The sequence below is a fragment of the Tupaia chinensis genome, unplaced genomic scaffold (assembly GCF_000334495.1).
Source record: "Tupaia chinensis unplaced genomic scaffold, TupChi_1.0 Scaffold000617_2, whole genome shotgun sequence".
Classification (NCBI taxonomy): Eukaryota; Metazoa; Chordata; class Mammalia; order Scandentia; family Tupaiidae; genus Tupaia; species Tupaia belangeri.
In genome coordinates, this window is record NW_006160137.1 from 312954 (window position 1) to 338496 (window position 25543).

At 39.4% G+C, this 25543-nt stretch overlaps 1 protein-coding gene across 1 annotated transcript in view; it reads left to right on the forward strand.

Moving 5' to 3' along the window:
- Positions 1-25543, forward strand: part of TGFBR2 (transforming growth factor beta receptor 2) — a 147606-nt gene that overhangs the window by 1509 nt on the left and 120554 nt on the right. The window contains exon 2 of the mRNA XM_027775945.1: positions 16351-16442. The gene's annotated coding sequence lies outside the window, so the exon portion shown is untranslated. The remainder of the gene's footprint in view (positions 1-16350; positions 16443-25543) is intronic.

Consider the following 25543-nt stretch of genomic DNA (forward strand, 5'->3'; position numbering starts at 1 on the left):
TATATATATGATATAAAATAAGTTGATTTTGTTTTGGGCACTGATTTGTTCAGGTGTTGTAAAGTGCTATTCTTAAAAATCTCATGCACACTGCTGCACTCCAAAAAGATGTGCCCGGAAGCCACGTGGGAAGTATGTGTGGCAGGCTCGTGGCTCCAACCACAATCACAGCCCACACGCTGTGCTTTAGCAGGTGCTTTCCCACCCACCAGTCAATCATTATACTCTAATTTTCTGATGCTACTTAAAGCGTAATAAGAAACTGTAAGAGCCCAACCATGTTATCTTTCATTAGAAAAAATTTTTAAAAAGAATTATCTATTTATTTCATTCCATTTGTTATTATTTTTTAAATTTTGACCACACAGAGAGAGAAAGGGAATGTGAGAAAGCAAGTTGCCAGATCCAGAGCTTGAACCATAGTCATTCACGAGAGAATCTAGTGCCTTGAACCATCACGCCACCTGCCAGCCCCTCATTAAAAGAAAGCTAATTGAAAACTATTTTCTAAAATTATTCAACCAGGGGCTGGCAGGTGTTTGTTAAGGTTGCTGGACTCACACATGGCTGACAACGGTTTGAGTCCCGAACAGGCGGCTTGCTTTCTCACCTTCTCTCTCTCTCTCTCTCTCTCTCTCTCTCTCTCTCTCTTTCTCTATTACTGTCATAGTGTCCCTCTCTGGTCAAATTAAAATAAATAAATAATGCTAAATAAAATAATTATTTAAAAAATTATTTAACCAAATGCTATGATGTCTGGAATTTTATTCATGAGGATCTACAAGGAAAGAGGAAGAGGGAGTATAGGTGGCACTGGGAGAGTAAGCATGAGTAGATAATAGTTGTACTTAGGTGCTGGATATAAAGAGTTCATTGTACAATTCCCTTCAGCTTTGTGAATATTTTTCAGACTTTCATTTATATTGTCCTAATTATTTCTAGATGTTCATCCATTGGTCATGGCTTATGTTCCCAGCTCTGGTCATTTTTCATGATCTAGAGAAAGCTAAAAATAGAGTTATGTGGAATAATGGGAGTAGAGAAGGACCTCCCACATTAATACTAGCTAGTATTTATTAAGTACACAATTGAGATTAAACACTGAAATACCATATAATAATATACTTAGTCCTCCTTGTACACCAGCCAATGAGTTAGATCCTGTTTATCGTCCTATTTTAAAGGAGACTTGATGCAATTTGATCAGGGCACACAGCACACAAATACACCAACTGGGATGAGAACCCATGCCTCTGGCCTCAGAGACCCTATTTAAAAGCACTTTACCATATAATATATAAGAAAATGTTTGGCAGAACTTAACAAATTTACCAAACCATATCCTAGTTCCCATTTTCCAGTGCCTGACACTACTTTGCAGCTTCTAATCACAATTCCCTCCTAAGATTATAGTTTTTGCACTTTTGCAACTTCCTGCATGAACTGCTCCTAATCAATGGGTTGTAGGTTTCTCTCTGTATTCACTGGTTTTACTGCAGTAACAAAAACTGTCAAGTCATACTGGTTTACAACAAGAAAGTTTTATTTCTGACATATATTATGTTTCAGCTGTGGATTAACTGCAACCAGGCTATATGTCTACTCCACATATTTCTTTGTTCAGCAACCCAGTTGAGAGGAAAACTTTCCTGGCACAGGAGAAGAGCAAATGTTCAGATGGAAATTTGTGATGGTTAGAGTTTCTGTGTGAAAGTCATATTTTGTTGGCCAATGCATAGCACCTCATCAAATTTAAGGTCTGTGAGGCATGATGTTTCCTCTTCACCTCCAAGAGAAGCACGGCAAGATGTATATGAATAGGCTGGACTGAGTATACCCCTATTCAAAAAGTGAAGTAAATAACTGTAAAAAGTGGTTTAATCTATGACCCTCTTTCCAATACTCATCACCTTCTCACATCATTTATTCCACCATACTCTGATAATTAGGTATGGACTTAGCATGTGTCTTAGTCTGCTATTGCATTACTAACAGAAATACCTGAGGCTAGGTGATTTGTAAAGAACAGAGGTTTATTTGGTTTATGATGCTGGTGGCAGAAAAGTCCAAGCACATGGGGCCAACATCAGGCATCACAACATAGCTGACAGAAGCAGCAAAGATGGCAGACACCTGCAGAGAGACCTGGGTCCAGCCATGTTTCTTTTTTTTTTTTTTTTTTAAGAATTATTTTATTTATTTATTCATTTGTTAATTTCAATTTGACCAAAAAGAGACAGAAAGAGGGAGGGAGAGAGAGAGAGAGAGAGAGGAAGTGAGAAAGCAAACCACCAGGTCCGGGACTCGAACTGTGGTTGGCCATGTGGGAGTCCAGCGCCTTTAACCACCACGCTACCTGCTGGCCCCAAGCCATCTTTCTTTTATAACAACCAGTCCTCAAAGGAAGATAACTCCTTCTCAAAGAGATAGAACTCACCCCCTCTTGCATGACAGCATTAACCTGTTTATAAAGACAATGTCTCCATGATCTAAATATCACCATATCCAAGATCTCACCATTTTCTAATGCCATTACACTGGGGACCAAATTATAAAACATGAAACTTTGGGGGATAAACCATTATCTAAGCCATAACAGTATGCTCTAGCTTCAATCATTATCCATGCCCTATGTGTTAATCAGTTCTCTGTTAATATTTTAATACCTGAAACTGGGTGAGTCAGAAAGAATAGAGATTTATTTAGCTCAAACCAAAGTTTTTTGGTGTTAGAGAACCAAAGTCAAGAGGCTACATCTGATGAAGGTCACCTCGTTAGTGGACTCTGCAAAGTCCTGAGGTGATGCAGGGCATCACTTGATTAGGGTGCAGAGCTCATGTGCCTATATTTGTGGCTCCTCCTTTAAAGCTATCAGCAGCCATTATGGAGACCCCACCCTGGTGATGTTATCTAATCCTAATCTACTCCCAAGGCCCCACCTCTTAATAATATAATTGGATTAAATTTCCACCCTCTTACACCATTCGAATGGCTCACCAACTTTCAACTCATGAATTTTAGAGCGACGCATGCCAACAAATTGTCCTGGTTCAAGGATGTTTTCCTTGAATTATACAAATAAATCATCAGGGTTTTTAAATACAACCTTTTTATCTTAAAGAAAATGGAGTTTCTCATCCATCCTCTTACAAGAACACAGGTCTCTCTAAGTGTCATCCAGGGCAACCCTCATGGTTATCCTCAGGATGGTGAAATGAAAGTCTACCCAGACCCTTTGGTGACCAAGGTTACATTTGGAACAAAGAAGGACAGAGTATTATTTAGGATTCCATGCAAAGCAAACAATGTGAGCCCTATACCACAGCCATAAACATCTAAAGGGCTTACTTTTCTTAGCTGATACAAAACCCCAAAATAGACTGTCTTCTGATATAGTGAAGAATCCAAGTTCCTTCTTATTTTTTACTTCACCTATGATGCAACTTTCTGCTTCATGCTTGCTGGAAACCACCTGCATCTGTGGCTTCATTTTTGTATTCCACATATGAAGATAAAAGAACAAAAGGTGGAAACCTTTGGCTTGTGATTCTGGTGACTGGCAAGTCCAGATTCATGGGGCCAACATCAGGCAGGCCTCTGGTGCTACGACAAGCCCCTCTTAAGTGTAACGAAATAACTTACCAAGACCACCTATGTGCAGTTATGCTTATATTGATTGGTCAAAATTAAATAACTGTGCAGGTTGATATCTTTATTTTATTTTAGGTTTTCATTTTGAAATAATTACCAGACATCACAAAAGTCATACTAAGAGGTCTCATGTAACCATTATGCTGTTATCCCCTCAATGGTACATCTTACATAGTATACTATCAAAATTATAAAATTTAGATTATAATTAACTATACTACTAAAATGTCATCAAAGTTTGCATGCACTCAACTTTTAGATTTTTAGGTGTCTGTGTATGTAATTTTGTGACATTTTGCCACCTGTTTAGATTCGTTTGACTATAGCCACAACCAAGATACGGACAGTTCCATTACCACGAAGGAACTGCAGGAGATGGGTCTTTTTAACTATATCCATTACAATTCTGAACTAAATCAGGGCTCCTGCTAGGAAGGAAGAAGGGGAAATGGACTTGGGGTAGCCACCAAGCAATACCTGCCACAAAGGGCGGCTATTTTTAGGCTAGGGCGTTTTCCATGACCTTGGAGGTATGAATAGATTCCATCCACCCCATTCCTTCTTCTGACACATACACTCCTTTTGTTCTTTAGAAATCTCTCAAACAAATGCCACACCATTTGATTTATCTCATGCTGTAAGACTGTAACGATCCCATTGAGATGTGGAATTCATGATTTCAAGAAATAGCAAATATATATCTGAGTTCAATACCACTAAAACCACCCAAGAGACCAATAAAAAAACAAAGGGTTTTTGTTGTTATTGTTCTAAGGAGAATAATTCCTTGACACAGGACCAACAAGTATAGGGAAATGGAAAACCCAGAGGGTCTCAAATTGCATTATGTTTGGACAGGGGGTTGTGGGTAAGATTGACCTCTTAACTAAAAATCCAACCATTATTTGCAGTTCAATTCCAGAACTGCCTGAACACTCTTTAGCAGCTTGCTTACTATGGGACTTGAGGAACATTCTGTCTTGCTGTCTAACAAGAAGGCTCGTAAAATGCCAACAACGAGGAAAAATGGATATGAAAGTACATGTAGAGACTATCCATAATCATAGTGGAAAAAATATATCTTCCAGAGAGTACTGATAAATGCAAGAAATATGAAGCAGTTCAGAAAGTTCATGGAAAATCTTTACTATGAAAAGACTATGTATGGATTTAAAAAAATGTTTGCACCAAAATAAACTCATACTTTAATTCTATTTTTCCATACATTTTTTGAAATCCCCTCCTGGGATCAAAACATGGGCCAGCTTGATCTGCTTTAATTGATTAGTGACTGATAAAATCAATCTCATAATATTCTTTTTTTTAAGAATTATTTTATTTAACTGTATTTATTTATTTATTTGTTTATCTATTTTAATTTGACAGAGAGGGATGGAGAGAGGGAGAGAGGGAAAGTGAGAAAGCAAGGCACCAGATCTGGGATTTGAACCGTGGTTGGCTGTGTGGGAGTCCAGTGCCCTTAACCATAACCATCACGCCACCTTCTGTCCCCCAACCTCATGATATTCTAATAGCTTATATAGTAGTTGTTCTCCTATATCAGGTATTTATGAGTTTACTGCAAGCACTGCTAACATAATCAACAACAGGTAGCTTGGATTTTAGACACAGTGAGCCCAGCTCAAGTAACAGATAGCTACAGAGAAAACAGCTTACTTATCTGAGCACATCCGTTTATAACATCCTTTTCCATAATTTGCAAGGTCGTCCTCAGCATGAGTGCATGAATGGATGATATAAGACAATAGAGTAATCCATGAGAAAACAGAGGTCAATCTATTTAACATTGAATTAAAAGCTTAGTGGTCAAACTATAAGCAGTCAGCAAAAGTAACCAGAGGGTAACACTCTTGTTATGTTCCACTCCCTACCACTAAGCATCGCAGGCATCATTCTACTTGTCCCCCAACACCTCTTGACCATAGTGCTAGGATCTATCCTCAATAGCTACAGTTGATATATATATATGTGTGTGTGTGTGTGTGTGTGTGTGTATTTTTCCTTTTACTATAGAGCACATTTGATTACCAGAAAAAGATAGAGAGACAGAGAAAGTGAGAAAGCATCCCCTTCCATGCCACAATCCCTTCTTCTCCATTCTCCTCTTGGGATTTTGGCACATATATGCACCCACCATACCACTGGTCAGATCTCCAACTGCAGAGTCAGCTCTGTGGGATCCAGCCACCTTAACCACTACACCACCAGCTGGCTCAGTTGATACATCATTTAAATGTAATTATTTTCCTTCAAGTTAGAGGTTACTTTCTGAACCCCAAAGATGTAAAAGACCAGAGAAGGCCATAGCACAAATAAGGTCTTGTCAAGTTTCAGGTGCTAAACTAGTAACATATATATGCAAAGCAGATCAACATAGACAATGAGGAGTGGAGGGGCTATGGCCAAGTATCACCAATGTCTTACCGAACCTGTTCAAATTCACACAAAGAACATAATAAAGAAAATAAAAATATAACACAATAATACGCTCACTTGGTATTCTGAGAGACAAATTCAACCTGGGATGTTGCCTATGAGGCTGTTAGAGGTAAAAGAAATATGAGACCAGTTATGGCCTTCCAAAACTCTCTACCTTTCATTATATAGCCAAAATCTAATTTTCTGCCTGTCTCAAAGTTTCTTCCACTCGTAAGCATTTTTGCAGTGGGTTCAACTCCAATAGTTTATTGTTGGTCTGTAACACACATTACTCAGTTTTCAGTTGATCTACAAAGCCTTAGAGTCAACAAGTCAATTACTCTTACAGTTTGGATACAGAGTTGTCATCACTGGCACCATCAAATAGGTTCACATAGGTAACAGATGCCTAAGCACTTTGTCAAGTTCTAAAGGCTGGGGTTTTGTTGTGGCGCAATTCAGAGAAGAGAAAGTAGATATCACCAATCTTAAAAAAAGGAACCCTAGCCAACTTTGGTGGTACAACAACAGTGAGGTCTTATGGAAGGTGCCAGGTTTGTGTCCTCAGGTCTCCCAATACACACTAGGTACATGCCTATGATCCTGGGTGCCTGGGAGTGAATCATGGCATGAAGACCCCATGAAAGGTACCTGTCTCTCTTTCTCTCAAAGAAGAAGAAATAAATAAATAAACTTTAAACATTCTTTTTAAAAAAATTAAGAAATCCAACATGTGTCTCATGGTATATATGTTATACTAAGAAAAGATTAATAATTAATAGTACAGTGTTTTCTATGATCAAAAATTCCCAAATACAATTATTTTCTAAAATTGCTTAAATTATTATATACTTTTATTGAATAGTTTCTTCCAGCAACATTATGGGAGTGAAGAAAGAATATGTTCACATGCAGTGATAGCAGTTCATGTCTCAGGTTGAACCGGGAGAGTATATTCTTAATGTGGTAGATTAAACATGATCGTGAATCTTCATTCCCTCTTCATTGGGATGTGGAGTCTAATCCTCCCCTTGAATTTACATTGACCTTATGTCTTGATTAAACAATAGAATACAGCCAAAGTTGTATCTGAGAACTTTATTATTATCATTATTATTTTTTAGAGATTTTTACTATAGGGCATGTGCACTTGCCAGAGAGACTGAGAGACAGAGAGACAGAAAACAAGAAATTATCCCCCCAGGGAGGATGGCCATGCTCCAATCCCTTCTCCTCAATTCTCCTCTTGGGTTTTGGGCATGTACACACACACTCGTGGCGTGAGTTTAAGCCACCGGGTCCAGAACTCAAACCACGGTCTACTATGTGGGAGTCTAGTGACATAACCACTATGTCATCTACTGGTTCCTATATTTGAGAACTTCTAAAGCTAAGTCTTAACATGCCTTTCTGCTTCCACCTGGGTCTCTTGGAATACCCACCCTCTAGGGGATATGAGCCTCTCAGCAAGAAGTCCAGTTACCCTGAAGCTGTCAGGCTGCGTAGGTTATGCATAGGGATCTCGCCCGAGAGACCGAGCTGAACCCATATCCAGTCAGACATGTCAATAAAGCTACCTCAGATAAGATTGGCCACCAGCTGAGTATCACCGAATGACCTTATTCACTGCCTTGAGGAACAGATACTTGTTCATATACCAAATCTTGACCTCTATACCTGGGAGATACAATAAGGTGCTTGCTTTACAGCACCATTAATTTGGGGGCTAATTTTTAAAGAGAAATTGATTACTAGAACCCTAAATGATTAATACCATGGTTTAGTTCAACACCCATAATCGAGGTGGCTTTAATAGGATAACAGCAAACCCGTAGTACTTATGTGTGCCTGGCGCTATTCCATGTAACCCAAGCAATTTATAAAACTCCATGAACTAGATACTGTTATTATCGTCCCATGAAGAAACTGAGGCACAGAAGGGTCATGTAACATTTTTCATGATCACACCAGTACCAGGCAGCAAAACTGGAATTCAAAGCCAGGCAGCCAGCTCCAAAGTCTGTGTTCATAACACTGATACTATAATCACAAGGTTCCCCTTTTAAAAAAAATTTCCATAGAGTATCTGTACTCTTCATAGAAAGAGAAAACACCCACCTCCCTCCAGTGGGATGTGGTCAAGCCACAATCACTTTTTTTTTTTTGCTATAGGGCGCGTGCACTCGCCAGACAGACAGAGAGAGACAAAGAGACAGAAAGTGCGAAATCCCCCCCCAGGGTGGATGGCCACGCCACCATCCCTTGTCCTCCATTCTTCTCTTGGGATCTTGGGCACGCACGCACACGCGCCCGTCGTGAGTTTTTTAAGCCACTGGGTCTGGAACACAAACCATGGTCAATTACATGGGAGTCCAGTGACATAGCCATTACACTAACTGCTGCTCCCAAGCCACAATCACTTTTCATACATTTTTCCATCCTATCAGGACTTTGGCATGCACACACACACTCCCAGAGTGTTTTTCAACCTGCCAGAGCCAGGATTCAAATTGTGGTCAGCCATGCGGTACCTGGCTCCCACTGCACCAGGCTTAACCACTGAGCTATGGGGCCAGACCCACAACATTCTTTTATTTATTTATCTATTTTTAGACAGAGAATTTTTTCTTGCTATAGGGCGCATTCACTCACCAAAGAGACAGAGAGAGACAAAGAGACAGAAAGTGAGAAATCAACCCCCACGAGGGATGGCCACACAGCAATCCCTTCTCCTTCATTCTTTCCTTGGGATCTTGGGCATGCACACACATGTGCCCTGGGTGAGTTTTAAGCCACTGGGTCCGACACTTGAACTGCAGTCGACTATGTGGGAGTCCAGTGACTTAACCATTACATTATCTGCTGGTTTCATGGTTAACCATTCTTTCAAAAAGTTAGATTGCATTTATTTAAACTAAGCAAAGATTGTCCTACGGTGCTCTAGGAGTTCTTTTTAAGTGGTTTGTTTAAACTTTTTGTTTTCCTCCTCTTCAGTTTGGACTGTGTCAACAAGCTTCATGGAGGACCAGGTCCTCATGTGCTGATGCAGGCCAATGTCCAGGGATCTGACGCTCTTGACTTTGGTTGCATTATGCAATACTCTGTATGGATCCTGGGGCTGGGGTGGGGTGGGGGGCTTCCTGCATTTGGATTAAGAATAGCTGCAATTGTTCAGAACAATTAGTTTACTTTGAATAACTACTGCTCCTGGATTTAAGATAAATCTATATAGCCCAAATATATTGCTCTCAGGTTAGGCTTTTTTTTTTTTTCTATTTTCCCCCCATGCTCTATTTTATGTCCTCATTCTTGCCTCTGTATCTGATTTTTGTCAAATTATATTTATGTAATATGTAATTTATGAAGAGTTGAAGTCTTCTTGAACTCACTTTGGAGTAAAGAAAGGTATATGCCAATCAGATAATAAAATGACAATGAACGAGACAGCGTCGAACGCCTGTACACATTTCAGAATTGACACTTAGGCATTCTGATCTAGAATCTAAAATAAAATCTATGTGTCTGTGCGTGTTCATGTAAAAATGGTACTGTAGGCCAGCCAGTTAGAAATGTTTTCAGTTTGACTCAGCTGTGGTGAGGCGCAGTGCAAAGATGCTGCCACTATGGGGCTGAGGCCACACAGGAGGTCAGGGTTTGATTCTCATCCCAGACTACATTAGAGTGGTTCTGAGACAGGAGGATCTAGCTATGGCAAGACCTTGTCAACAAATCAGTCACTCTTTCTTGTTCTCTCTCCCTCCCCCACACCCGTAAACTTACTTGAAAAATAAATTATTTCAATTCTAGAATGTCGTTTTACTTTTAAAAATTCCTGCAAAAATATTCCACTAAGATGGCCCAGAAAAGAAAAAAAAAAAACAAAAAACAGAAAAAGTTATAAACATCAGTTAGAATGCTCTCAAGTAGAAGAAACAAAAATACTAAAAATGATACCTAAATGATACCTAAAATGTCAAGACATTAATGTTCATGTAACAAGCAGTCTGGATGTAGACCCTCCCAGCTCCTGAGCTGTACTGAGACTGGGTGGAGGACCAGCATCTCTGTCAGCCCCTAAGCCTGTGCCCTGGGATGTACAGTGGCTGATACCATTTTGGGCATCATTTCCTCAGGTACCTGTTTCCAAAGGCAGAAAGCAGGCCTAGCCAAAAGAGCAAGAAAACTCTCTTTAGATATCCTTTTCCTTTTATCAAGGAGGAAACATCTTTCTTAGGTGGACTCCTTACCTATCTTCGTTCACCACTGTGACATGATGGCATGACTACTCTTGGCTAGTAAGAATGCTGAGAAAGTCAGCACTGCCTCTTTGATTCTTTACAGTGGAAAGCATGAAAGCTGAAATGGGATGGGAATGGCTGTTAGGTTGCTGAATATTGCTCTCTGCCACAAGAATTCAAAAACATAAGCGATATAAAATATGGAACAATAGGTATGACCTGGGCAGTAACCAATGAGAACAGAAAAAGGCCTTGACTCACAGGTTAGACTGTACACAGGCTGCCCTGTTTAATGTTGGTCTTGATTAGAAACCAAGTCCCCCCAAATGTTTGTGAAAATCTCACAAGAATGTCTATATTAACTTTTTAGCTCTGCCCAAGAGGGGCCTTTGTTTAATCTGATTTTGAGGAGAGAGGTATGCTGATTGTCAACAGCCCACAGGGATGCTTTCTGGGCTACTTCTTGGGCAGGTCAAGAGGGTAGGTCTTTAGAATGATGACCTGCCCTTGCACAAGCAATTCTGTGTTTGTTCCCTTTCTCCTCAATTGAAAAAGCAGTTAGCTGCCAGTGAAAAGTCTGATAAGCATGAGTGATGTGTTGCCTATGTAACATAGGGCTTCTCAAAGTATGATCTGCATCAGAATCTCCTAAAATCACCCAAAATTCAGTCTCATGGTTCCTATATCAGACCCAAAAATTAGATATTCTGATTCTTAGATTTGTAGCAGTCCATGTTTTTGTATTTGAAGAAAGAGCTAAATATATGAGATGCTTTATAAGCCACACTGCCCTGAAAAGAGACCAATTTCAATAATGTGGGATGTGAGCAAAGATTAAAACACAGGATGGTTATTCCTGGTTGTCCTTAATGATGATTTTTCCCCCCTTCTTCTTCCCTAAATCCTTATGCTTGACATTTAGCCTTGACATTCTCGTAGATTTTGAAATTACATTCCTGGATTCTCTTGGCATGTGTCTATGTATGCAAGGGAAGGATAAAATATTCATTGTAAATGTTATATGTGTGTGTGTGTGTGTGTGTGTGTATATATATATATATATATATAATATATAAATAATTTGTTGGTCACGAAAAGGAATTTCTCTTTTCTTTCATAAGTCAGACAATATTTTAGAATAATTGTTTTAAATGCTTGATATAGACTTAATTTTGCCCAAGAATTAAAAATCAAAACAAAATAGGCAAACATAAACAAATGCAAGAACTTTGTAAATGGTGGGAACTCAGGTACTCTTTTATTAGATCACAGTAGTGTGAAACAGATTAGATTTCAAGCATGGAGATTTTCAACATTGTTCTTGTGATTGCAACGGATCCAGAGGCATTCCTTTGCACTAATAATTACCCTCTCAGTTAATGTAATTGTCCCTGGAAATTAAACAAAAAAGTCTAGTCCTAAGTAAATTACAATTCCTTTTTGTTTATTGAAATGCCAAAGAATAAACCGTAGATTAATTAAATGCTCTTGCATTAGTTTTTATATGGTATTGATTTTCAATTTAGAGTTAAAGCTTATCCTTTCACACTAAAAACGCCTGTTTATAAGATCGTTTTTAATCCTCTTCTGAAAAGATTTAATTTATAATTTAGAGAGCTTTCTATTCTCATTGTTCATAACAAACGATGCAAATGCATACATTATGCATCAAAAATGCCTTTTATGACATGGAAAATTGGGAATGAGAGAATTCTCACACATGGACTTTCAGTATATTTTCATAATTTCTTGGAAATAGTATTATATTTAAATCAGTTCCCTCTCTCATTGCAATGGGGACATCAAACAAAGGAATGAAACCATGGATTTCTGTCATAGAGGAGATGATAATCAAAGCAACAGTTTTGATTAAGGCCTAACATAAATAATAATTCTGTTCAGGCTTCCTTTCCTCAGTCTTCACCAACTCCTGGTCCCCTGCTTCCCTTTCCTCTTTCTTTCTTAATTCCAGTTACTTGTCATTTTGTTAATCTTTAAAAGTCCTTTAAAGGACCCCCTTAAAATAATATTACTATTTTGTGTATTCTGAAAAAATATCAAGGCAATGAGGGAAGAAAAAGAACAAAAATGTGCAGTGAGCTGCAGATAATTGCAGGTAAAACAGCAATAAAAAAACAGGTTTATGGGGGCCAGCAGGTGCTATGGTGGTTAAGCCTCTGAACACTCCCACATGGCTGACCACGGTTCAAGTCCCCAGACCTGGTGGCTTCCTTTCTCACTTTCCCTCTCTCTCTCTCTCTCTTTCTCTCTCTCTGGTCAAATTAAAATAATGAATGAATGAATGAATAAAAATTAAATAAATAATTCTTTACAAAATAACATGGTGGTCGTAACTAACTCATCAAGCCAATTACACTGGAAATGTTGGCAGCAGAAAGGGGGGTGAGCACATAATAAACTGATGGTGCAGATGGCTCTTGCCTCCGTTCAGTCTTTCACCATCAAGGTGGAAGAGGCTCATTATCACGTAAAGGTTCTGTACTTTCATTTTGTCTGTGCACTTTGGAAGCTTCTGTTTCATTTTCATTTATATTTCTATCTTAATAGAAAGAACCACTCTAGTCCCAAATAGACCTTAGAGACATGATGTACAATGGAGATGGTTGACAAAAGATAATCCTCCTTTTTCTTCCAGCCTGGGGGATGTGATCTGGATGGATTAAACAGATTTGGACCAAACCAACAGTGGCCTATGAAAGGTCAGGCTGTGAGCTTGGCATTGGGCTAGAAACCATTGTTTTTGTTTTTTGTTTTTTGGATGCTCTGCCCGAAAAGAGAGGCTTCTTCTTTTCTAGAAAGATAAAATTACTATGGAAACCCAAAGGGTAAGAAAGGTCACAGTGCCATAGACTGTAAATTGACCTATAGATATGTGCTATTTGGCTTCTGCAGGCTTTAACTTTCTAAAATGCATTATTCAAAAAACAAGAGACATTTTAAAAAATTAAGCTAATTGATCTTTCCAGAGAAATCAAAATATCTAGCAATGCTGAGCCTGTATATGGCAATGACTGGTAAGAATAGAGTGGAGTAGATGCAGGGCCAGCAGGTGGTGTGGTGGTGAAGGCACTGGACTCCCATGTGGGCAACCATGGTTTGAGTCCCAGACCTGGAGGCTTGCTTTCTCACTCTCCCTCTTTCTCTGTCTCTCTGTGGTCAAACTGAATAATAAGAATAAATAAATAGTTATTTTTTAAAAAGTGATTTAACAAAGAGTGGAGCAGATACTGCCTGCTTTGGACAGGATGTGGAAAGTTGTAAGTCAAGACAGGAGCCGGCTGACCACTCAGTGGGGTTCAGGTAACTGGAATACAGTATGTCAGACTCCCCTTTGCTAAGGAAAACATGGTGACATTCCAAACACAAGTGAGAATCCAGAGAGTGAGGTGTGTGGGCAGAATTCCTTACCTGGTTATGCTTCTGCTTTCTCCCACTAAATTTAGAATGTCATACCGAGGATTAGAGGCTTCTTGTTACTATTATTAAGAACATTATTGACCTTAATGCAAAGTCAAGACCAAATTCTCAGCCATGATTTAGCTCTACCATCTAACTCAGAGTCTCCAACCACAGTGGCATGTCAAGCGTGCGGCCATGACAGTGGTCAGGACAGCTCCATAGCTTGGTGGTTGGGACAGCTGGATTCCACATGATGGACTTCAAGGCTTGGGTCCTGGACCAGAGGATTTGAAAAGCATCCCAGACACATGTGCATGGGTGCCCAAAATCCAGAGGGGTAGGGGAATGAAGGAATTGCAACATGGCCCTCCCCTATGGAGGCTGTATTTTCTTTCCCCCTTTTTCTCTCTCTTTCTCTCTCTGGTAGGCATAACACCCTCTGGCAACAAATAAATAGAGATGTGTCTTCAACATGATAACTGTAGTACCTACAGAAATGTAACAGAGTAATAAAACTGGCTCAAAGTCACTCCACTTCTATTAATACCATGCACTAGCCAATCTGGATAATGTCAGTGATGAAGAGAGAGTCCTCTCTAAAAATTAAAATATGTCATTGGCTTAAGTCTTAAACAATCACTGTGGTTAGAGTTTAGTTTTAATAATATGCAAGGCGTTTTCAAGCATTTCATGAGTATTATGAAAAAGCCATGCATAAATATCAAAAATATTTGCATCAGAATAAACTCATACCCTAATTCCATTTTTCCCCCTAACCTTTTGAAGTCTCTTTGTTTGCGTAAGCACCAAATTAGCATATTTTATTATTTCTACTTCAATAAATCCTGTATTTTACATGAAAATGAACTGAGAAAATCCTCAGTGGAACAGTCTGACGCAGAACACCTGGATTCAACCGTATAAACTTGCTTTCAGAGGAAGTTTGTAGCAGTTTGGAATCCTCTGAGCTTGCTTGAGGCTAAATACCTGTTTCTGACTCCTGTTATACTGTCCATGTCATCCTGTGTTTAAACAGTAGCTTTGAAATAAACAGTGAGAGCACACTGATTGCAAAGACAAGAAACAGAGCCTGTGTGAGTTTAATTCTGACATGCTATGGCCGGTCATTTGTGTTTGTAATTTTTAAATTGCTGAGACTTTTAAAGCCTCCAGAATTAATCACATGTTCAAGAAACGAAAATATGGGTAGGTAGTTAACTTCTCTGGGATTTATTATAAATTGCAATTTGTATAATCTTTGCTACATGTATCCTTATGTTTAAGATGTTTCATAACTATTTCTGCATCTGTTGCATATGTGAGATGAGACTTTTTAAAATGAAAATGAGTAATACGGCCATGACAGTGATCAGGACAGCTCCATAGCTTGGTGGTTGGGACAGCTGGATTCCACATGATGGACTTCAAGGCTTGGGTCCTGGACCAGAGGATTTGAAAAGCATCCCAGACACATGTGCATGGGTGCCCAAAATCCAGAGGGGTAGGGGAATGAAGGAATTGCAACATGGCCCTCCCCTATGGAGGCTGTATTTTCTTTCCCCCTTTTTCTCTCTCTTTCTCTCTCTGGTAGGCATAACACCCTCTGGCAACAAATAAATAGAGATGTGTCTTCAACATGATAACTGTAGTACCTACAGAAATGTAACAGAGTAATAAAACTGGCTCAAAGTCACTCCACTTCTATTAATACCATGCACTAGCCAATCTGGATAATGTCAGTGATGAAGAGAGAGTCCTCTCTAAAAATTAAAATATGTCATTGGCTTAAGTCTTAAACAATCACTGTGGTTAGAGTTTAGTTTTAATAATATACAAGGCGTTTTCAAGCATTTCATGAGTATTATGAAAAAGCCATGCATAAATATCAAAAATATTTGCATCAGAATAAACTCATACCCTAATTCCATTTTTCCCCCTAACCTTTTGAAGTCTCTTTGTTTGCGTAAGCACCAAATTAGCATATTTTATTATTTCTACTTCAATAAATCCTGTATTTTACATGAAAATGAACTGAGAAAATCCTCAGTGGAACAGTCTGACGCAGAACACCTGGATTCAACCGTATAAACTTGCTTTCAGAGGAAGTTTGTAGCAGTTTGGAATCCTCTGAGCTTGCTTGAGGCTAAATACCTGTTTCTGACTCCTGTTATACTGTCCATGTCATCCTGTGTTTAAACAGTAGCTTTGAAATAAACAGTGAGAGCACACTGATTGCAAAGACAAGAAACAGAGCCTGTGTGAGTTTAATTCTGACATGCTATGGCCGGTCATTTGTGTTTGTAATTTTTAAATTGCTGAGACTTTTAAAGCCTCCAGAATTAATCACATGTTCAAGAAACGAAAATATGGGTAGGTAGTTAACTTCTCTGGGATTTATTATAAATTGCAATTTGTATAATCTTTGCTACATGTATCCTTATGTTTAAGATGTTTCATAACTATTTCTGCATCTGTTGCATATGTGAGATGAGACTTTTTAAAATGAAAATGAGTAATAAACCAATAAAATGAACTAAGTATGTTCCTTGGTGATCTATAGGTGAATCGGAATTTTAAAATCTAGCCACTCTCTTTTATTCAGGAATATACGAAGGAGATGAATTTTGATGAAATCATCAACAAATTGAAAGCTATGAAGCCTTGAGAGCAAACTAAATATTATCACACTTTACTGTAAGTAACCAATATTATGGTACACATATTCTCCTCTTCTTTAAAGAAAATACTAAAGCACTTAAAAAAGTATTAATTCATTACTCTGTGTTTCTATTTTGGATATTTTTATTATTAATCTTTTTACTTCAAGGTTATTACTAAAAATAATTTTATTTTATAAAGCAGTGTGGTATTAGAATAAGATCAAGGATGGGGCACCTTAGCTTAGTAATTAAGGGAGCCAAATCCCATACGATCCACCACAGTTCAAATCCTGGTCACAATGGCTTGAAAAACACATCAAGCTCATGCACTTACATGCCTAATTTCCCCACAGAAAGGATTGTGGCATGACCAAACCCTGCTGGGTAGTGCTCTCCCCCCCCTTTTGTCTCTCTCTCTCTCTCTCTGACAAGCACACGCACTCCCTGGAAATTAAAAAAAAAAAAAAAGAATCAGCTTTGGGTGGTAATAATGTTAGGTCTTTCATATTATAATACCCTGCCTCTACTCAGACTATATTTCTATGATTTATCAGATGCAAGTATTAATAGTAGGCTTTCAACTGCCCTGCATTTGAACTGAATTTGGTGCCAACTTATTATCTGTGGTAGAAATTTCTCTATCATGATGTTTTCCCAGAGGCCCATTCATAATTCTCTCCTTGATTAATCCCGCAGTACTTTGTCTACGAATAACTGTGTACGTCATGAGTAAATGTGATGACTGTCTCTCTGAATAGATATGAGCTTCTGGAAGGCAAGGAATGTGCATTAATTAATTCCTGCAATATTTCAGGTGATCAAGATGGCCCATTGAAAAGATAAATAAATGAAAGTGTTTCTCATCTGTGAGTAACTGTCCATGAATATACGAGAGTAGATCCCTCCTAAATTAAATAGAACTTTTGAAAGGAATGACACTTTTCTTTAACAGCATATGCTAAACCTAGTAGCATTGATATAGTTTTAAAATCACACCTTACCTGTGCAAACCTGCACAAATCCTTTTGAAATGCTCAAATAACAAATAAATATTATAAAAGCAGAGTTTTCCAAATTTAAATCATTACATAACCACTTTACTTTTTAAATTTATTTATGTGATTATTTAGTAAATATTCTTCTCAAATTCTACCCACTTTTGAAATTCATAAATACAGAGGGCCAGCAGATGGTGTGGTGGTTAAGGAACTGGACTCCCACATGACCAACTCCAGTCCTGGTCCTGGTGGCTTGCTTTCTCATTTCCCTCGCTCTCTAGTCAAATTGAAAAATAATAATAAATAAAATTAAATATATATTTTTTAAAAAAATAAACACATACTTTATTCCTATTATAAGAAATATTATAATATCCTTCAATATTTGGGTTTTTTGTGCCTGTTATGTTATTTCTCTAAAGTACACTAAAATAAACACAAATATTGGGAAATATTTTGCCCATCTTTTTTTTTTTTTTTAAGAGGTTTTTGCTATAGGGCCTGTGCATTCGTCAGACAGACAGAGACAGAAAGTGGGAAATCACCCCCCAGGGGGGATGGCCATGCCACAATCCCATCTCCTCCATTCTCCTCTTGGGATTTCTGGCACGCACGCACACACGCCTGGTGTGAGTTTAAGCCACCGAGTACGGGATGCGAACCGTGGTCGACTACATGGGAGTCCAGCGACATAGCCATTATGCTAACTGCTAGTCCCCCCCCATCTTAATACTATCTAAAATCACTTTCTATATACCATGAGAAACACTGACATGGTGGACATGAACTCTGATATGAAGAGCTCTAGGATAGAGCTTTACCACTTCCGAGGTAAAGTCAACGCTTTGGAGCCAGCAGGTGATATGGGTGGTTAAGGCACTGAACTCCCACTGGTCGAACCTCAGTTCAAGTCCCAGACCCGGCAGCTTGAAAATCACACTGGTGTGTGTATGATTGCCCAAAATCCCAGGAGGAGAAGGGATTGCAGCATGGCAGCATGGTCATCTCCCAAGAGAGTGATTTCTCACTTCCCCTCTCACTGTCTCTTTCTGACTCTCTCTGAGTCTCTCTGCCACCTTATGGCAAAATCCTTTTAGAAAAAAATCAATGCTTCATATAAATATGGAGATAAGACTGATCTCAGAACATTATTGTGAAGATTAAAATATTTTATGTAAATTGTAAGTCATCTAATAGGAGCCCTGCATAGACTGTTCAGATGCTCAACCATTTCTGCTGCAAAGATGGTATCTGTGTTGCCTTTCAAACAAGTCGCATTCCCTTTTTCTCTACTTCCCACTCTCTCTAATGACCTGTTGCTCACTCTTACTGTAAATATAGCCTCACAGAAACAATGTGGCCCGTGTTTATGCAAAATAAATGCCAGTCAGAGCAACTACATGGAGCATAAGTATATACAGACAATGTTGTGTGGGATTAAGAGACAGAACCAAGGCCTCTCTGCAGGCACTGCCTCGTTCAGTCAGAAACACCTTCTGGGCATCTGGGCCTCAGTTCCTTTACCCAAACTGAAAGATCAAAGCTTTTTCCATCTAATATATAAGTTAATGAAATATCTGATGTATTTTTTTCTTTGCCAAAGGATGAGTGCGCCCACAAGAGACATAGAGAGGGGAAAAGCACCCCACAACAGGGCATGGTAATACCACAGTCCCGTCTAGTTCATTGTCCATCCTGGTGGGATCTGGGGTACACATGCACATGTGCCAGGATGTTTTCCAAGCCCTTAGGGCCAAGATTCAAACAGCAGTTGTCCAAGTGGAATCTGACTCCCCAACCACTAGGATGCAGGGCTGGTACGAAGTGTTTCCTATTAACCCAGCCTTCCTCTGCTTTCTTATCTTCTCTCTCTTAACATTTTCTTTCCTTATTCTTATTGAACTATATGATGAGCAGAGTTTCCTATGAAAATGAAAATACCTTCCACTGGAGTCTCAAGAAAAGGTTTTTCAAGTTCAAACAAGTTTTAACTTCAGGTCCCTCAACCCTTCTCCTACTGAACCACCAACCCAGCCTCTGATTGGGGTTCTCTAATATCCCCTCCCTCTTTCACTCAGGTGGCACTAACGTGCCTTTATTTATTCTTCTTTTGTTGGGGAACACACGCCCTCAGAAAGAAAATAAGTTTTTAAAAAAGCAGAAATCAATAGCTGGACTCTGAACCACGGACAGGAATTTTAGCTTACTTTTTTTTTTTTTTCCAGAGAGAGAAAAGAGCTTAGAGTTTTGATTGCATGGTGGGTGCCTCTGAAGTATTTAATTAAGATGTCTGAAGCAGATAATAACAAATGTAAGGGTCTCCATGAGTGATCATCCAGCAGACGTCCTGGAGCCACACACACACCAAAGCAGGGACTCATGTTTCTCTGCCCCTTCATCCTGTGGATTCAGCAGGCTGATGGGCACGTCCCTCAGACGTCAGCCGACTGCAGTCGGAAGGACACAGATTCCTCCGCATTACAGCAGACCTGAGTTCGTATCCTGGACCTACTATCATCCGTGGTAGGACTGTAAATTACCTCCATTCTGCGGCTCTTCGTTTTCACGTGTCCAAGTTGAGATTATGCAGGGGTTTATGGACAATGACTGAGAAAATGTTCAATGGTTTATTATTACATCACAAACCACGTCAGAACTTGGTGTAACAACGATGACGTCATTACACTCACGCGTCCTACAGTCAGTACAGCCAATACGACTTGACTCCACTTCCTTATTTCTGGAAGCTCAACTGGGAAGATTCAAATAGGCAGGGCTGACTTGCACAGGTGGAGGCTGGAGTTTTCTGGAGACTTTCAAGTCTGACACGTGAACAGGATGGCTCAAAGGCCCGCAGGCTCACGGACAGCTCTCTCGGTGTAGTCTCAGGGCTTCTCCTTGTGATTTCTTCTCCAGCCTCTCCCTTAGGGTGACCTCAGGATGGCCAGAAGTTTGACATTGCAGTTCAGAATTCCAACAGTGAGTCTCCCAGCAAACAAGGTAGAAGTTAAGCAGCGTTTTATAACTTAGGCTTGAAAACTCAGAGCGCATCATTTCACTGGACTCTCTTGGTCTGTGCATGCTCCAACCCTTTGAGAGTCAAGAGGAGAGCACGTGGACGCTGTACACAAACACATCAGGCCCAAGACCTGGCATATTCTTGAGATCCAGACCTGTCAGAGATCAGGATGCTGCAAATCAATTCCCTATTGCAATAATACAGTATAAGACTATTCCAATCAGAATAAGGAAGCAGGCTTTGCAGATGGTTGCTGTGGGTGCCGTGCAGCCTCGAGAGAAGAAATACTGGAGGTAAAATCCAGACACAGAAAAGAACACAACCGCGAGAACGCAGCAAAATGCAGCTGTGGCAGGTGCCGTAGGTGCCCTGTCTGGATCCCCTTGACAACATGCCACTGCCAGGATTGTTGTCTGCAAACAGCTAACAGTTATTCTGTCTTCCTAAGAATTGCTTTCTGTGGATGAGAGACCCAATTCCTTCCTCCTAGAAATTATGCACCCCTTCCATCCTTGAAAAACCTGCAGTAAATGACTGACTGCCTCCTGAGTACAAAAGGCCACCTTCTTGCCCCATGGGATGGATCCCTCTGGAATCAGGTGGAAACTGACTCCAGCTAATTACATATCTCTGTCCCCTGCCCTGCCATGTTTTCCTCACTTCCTGTCTCCTGAGAGTTCTTCCTACATGAATTAGATGGGCCTAAATCCCTGTCTCAAGTTCTCCTGCTTGGAAACTCTTAAATAAAAATCATAGGATAGGTTGCTGTTCTGGACCAACAGACCAGACTAAAAATCAAAATGGAGTCACACATGTCTCCACATCACTGAGATGAACTAAGTTGTTATTTGGCTTTCAGAGAAATCAGGAGTGATGACAGCCTAGTTTTCCAAACAGGCCCGTTGCAATCAGCATTTTAATAAAATTCCCTTTCTCTAATCCTTCCACAAAAGAAGTAATCTGAAATGACCTCATACTAACTACTCAGACATGTTACTATTGTTCCTGATATTAACTGCTTAGGTTCCTATCCCACCTTTCATTTTTGGGGGAGTAGGGGAGTGTGGTGGTTTGCCATAAGGCACATGTGGTCACCAGAGAGAGAGAGGCCCAGGGAAAGATAAAATGAGGAATCACCCCCGGGAGAATGGTCATGCCACAGTCCTTTCTCTTCCATTCTGCTCTCAAGATTTGGGGTATCCACACACACATGCTCAGTGTGATTTTCAAGTGACGGAGTCCAAGACTCGAACCATAGTCAACCAAGTGGGAGTTCAGCACCTTAACTGCTCTGCCACCTACTGGACCCTCCATTCCCACCTTTCATGGAAAATAACATGGGGCTCAGTCCTGGAGTGATATGCTAAAAATTCCTACAGAGAGGCAACTTGAATGTATAGACAATACTAGTTTGAAGGCATTATGATGAACAAGATAACTAAAGCCAAACATCCAGAATATCCACCAAAGTTTAAATCACAATATGCTCAATCCAGTACTTTATAAAAATTCTTTCAACAATTATAAATGGTTGTTTATTTTTGCTGCCATCATACAAACAGCTGAAATAGCATCAAAGTAGAATGTAGCAATAAGCTAAAAGGCATTTTCTAGCAAATTTACTGGTTTCTTTTCTCTTTTAAGAGATTTTTGCTATAGAGCATGTGCACTTGCCAGAGAGACAGAGAAACACAGAGAGACAGAAAGCAAGAAATCACCCCCCTGGGGGGATGGCCATATCACAATTCCTTCTCCTTCTAGGATTTTGTGCATGTATGTACACATAACGTGTGAGTTTTAAGCCGCCAGGTCTGAGACTTGAACCATGGTCAAATATGTGGGAGTCCAGTGACATAACCATTACCCCATCTACTGGAACCTCTGGAAAACTTACTGGAAAATGCATGGAAGACATTGCTGGAGATACAAAAACACTTAAAAAAAAAAAAGAGAGAGAGAGAGATATTAAAACAAACAAATGTGGGAAGATGCTGTACAGATTAATAAAAATATAGATAACTGAAGAAATAAATTTCGGGAGGTTATTCAAGGAAAGACACGTGATGTGCATGGAGAAATTGTGTATTTTATGAATATTTAGGACAGTGGCTGCTTTGACTATAAAAAACACTTACAAGCAAAATGGCAGAAATAGCATTCTCTTCTTCTGTGCTATTTGTTGGATGGTAGTGTGCCTAGCTAAAAGCTATATTTATTCCCCAGTCTCCTGTACAATTTTATTACAGTCAAGAGACTATGTTCAGAACAATCAGATGAAGTTTTTGGTGGAACTCCTGGAAAAGCCTTCAAAAGGAGAATGGAGGGCCAGGGTATGATCTTTGACCGCGTCCTTCCTTTTTTTCCCTTCTCAGGCCCAAATATGATGGCTAAAACGCCAGCTGCCATCTTGCCACTGTTTTGGAGGGAAAGGTGGAAGCAGGGACATACACTCCCTAGAGAGAGACAGAAGGAGAAAGCACCCATCCAAGTGATAGGATGATCTCCTTCCATTTCTCTCCTCCATTTCTCCATCCTGCCAGGATTTGGGACATACACACTTACACACATGCACCTGGTGTGTTTTTTCAAGCAACAAAGGCCAGCATTTGAACCATGCGGTAGACCATGTAGGACTCAGATCCCTTAACCACTAGGCCATGGGGACAGCTCCACTAACTGGTCATTTGAAAGACAGAAACCACACAAATGATATGGGAGCAGAAGAAAAGGGGGAGCTTATGACACCACAAAAACACCATCTTGCCTTGGTAGGTCAATCTCTAGGTTTATTTTATATGAGAAAACGTGTGAAAATTTTCACATTAAAAAAAAAACCTGATGAAGATATACAATCAAAAACCTTTGAAGATTGCTGGTCTGGGAGAGAGAATAGAGCACCTATGATTAGTGGTGAGAAATTAATCAAGTGAGAAATCAAGTCAACCAAGCCATAGGAAAATGGGAGCACTTCAGAGGAGGTATTTTTGAGCACTGCTCCAGTCTCACTGAAGGAATAATCAGACCATCAGGGGCTCTACCTTGCTTAGGCTCTTTCAGAGATACCCTAAAACTTTCTACTTTCTTGATAAAACAAAACTCCCTTATGATCAGGCCTGGGCGACCACTCTGGTTTCATTTCCTCCCACTCTTCTGTCTTTTCTTTTCCTGCACCACCCCTTTTGAAGGCTTGTTCAAACACCAATTCTTTATCAAAAGGAAAAAGTCAAGTGGAAGAATCAGAGAGATCAAAGTAGATAAAGTGGATAGGCAGCCTTCAAGTCATTAAGGTACATCTTGTGAGCAAGACCAAGGAGGCATGTTACTTCCTAATGGTTAAAATTGATTGTGAAAGGCTGTAAAACTCTTACATGCGTAGAGCCCGTTTTTCAAAAAAGACAAACAGAAGAGCCCATTTGTTTCACGGCATTATGCCGCTAACTTCAATAGCAATCTCAAGGCTATTGAACTCCCTTTGAACGTCACAGTTGAAGAGTGATTTTTTTTTTTCTCTTTTATCTCTTTATCCTTTGTCTGTTAATTTTATAGATGGCGTATGGATTTAAGTTTTTAAACCAGAATATTGAAGTTGAATCTCCACTTCTTCATCTTCTACAAATACCTACATTTTTTTTTTCCCTAAGGCAGATTTTCCAAAGAGACTGAGTTTAAGACCTTTTGAACTCTTTATAAAATGATACCAAAAACCTTTGGCAGGTTCATTCATTCATTCAACAAATATAATAGCAAGATCTAAGAAATTCAAACATCTGGCTTCACAAAAAAAGATAAACCTCATAATTAGATAGATAAATAGATAGATACATTATTTCATAAAATATTTTATTTATAAGTTAAGGAAACTTTTATTTATAAAGTTAACTGAAACTTAGATCAAATAACCCTTACAATTTAAGCTAAGGGGGATTATGATTTCAGAAGCCCAACCTTGGCTATAGCATAATACCAGCCTCGTTTCTCAGCTTTCATTTTTCTTTAGTATGAACAAATAATATTTATGATCAAATCATATATATATTTTTTTTTACTGGTACCTAAAGGAGAGTTCATGGTACATAGACAAATTTTGTTCCTTTAAAAAATTAGCATACAGGGACCAGCAGATGGCGTGGTGGTTAAGGCGCTGGACACTCCCACATGGCCAACTGGGGTTCGAGTCCTGGACCTGGTGGCTTGCTTTCTCACTTCCTCTCTCTCTCACTCTCAACCTCTGTCTCTCTCTGGTCAAATTAACAAATAAATGAATTAATAAATAAAATAAAATAAATAATTATAAAAAAATTAGCATACATACTTAGCCACTTCTTAAGTGGTTTATCCCAAGTTAGGCAATATTAGATATAAGAGAATAAAACTTTGCCTCTTTTCCTACTGGAACCGTGGAGAGTGCTCAAAAGAAGAAAAAGAAGATTCCTGCTCTGGGGAAAAAAAGAAAAAGAAAAGAAAAAAGTTCCTGCTATGGCAGAAGCCACCAAGAAAAAGGTTCCTGCTGTGCCAGAAACCCTTAAGAAAAAGGCGAAGGAATTTTACGGAGCTGAAGATTGAGCACCTGAGAAAGAAGTTTGTTCAAAAGATGCTTCGAAAGGAATATAGACAAATGTATAGAACTGAGATTTGCATGACCAGGGTGGCAAGAAAAGCTGGTGACTTCTATGCACCTGCAGAACCCAAATTGACCTTTGTCTTCAGGATCAGAGGTATCAATGGAGTGAGCTCAAAGGTTCGAAAGGCGTTGTAGCTTCTCCACCTTCGCCACATCTTCAATGGCACCTTTGTTAAGCTCAACAAGCCTTCAATCAACATGCTGAGAATTGTGGAACCTTATATTGCATTGGGGGTACCCGAACCTGAAGACACAGTATATGCAGTTGAGAACCCAACTCAATGGATGGAATGACGTAATAGAGGAATATATTGACTCATGAGGTTGGAAAGTTCATAATTACGTCACATTTTAGGTTTGACTGAAAGGCCACAACTTCATCTCTCATTTTCTTGCAATTCTCTTAGTTTCCTCCTTCCTCTGTGGTGTCTTGTTTTTGTTTTTGTTTTTGCTTTTTGTTGTTGTTGTTTCATTCTTTTGACTTCTGTCATGTAGGG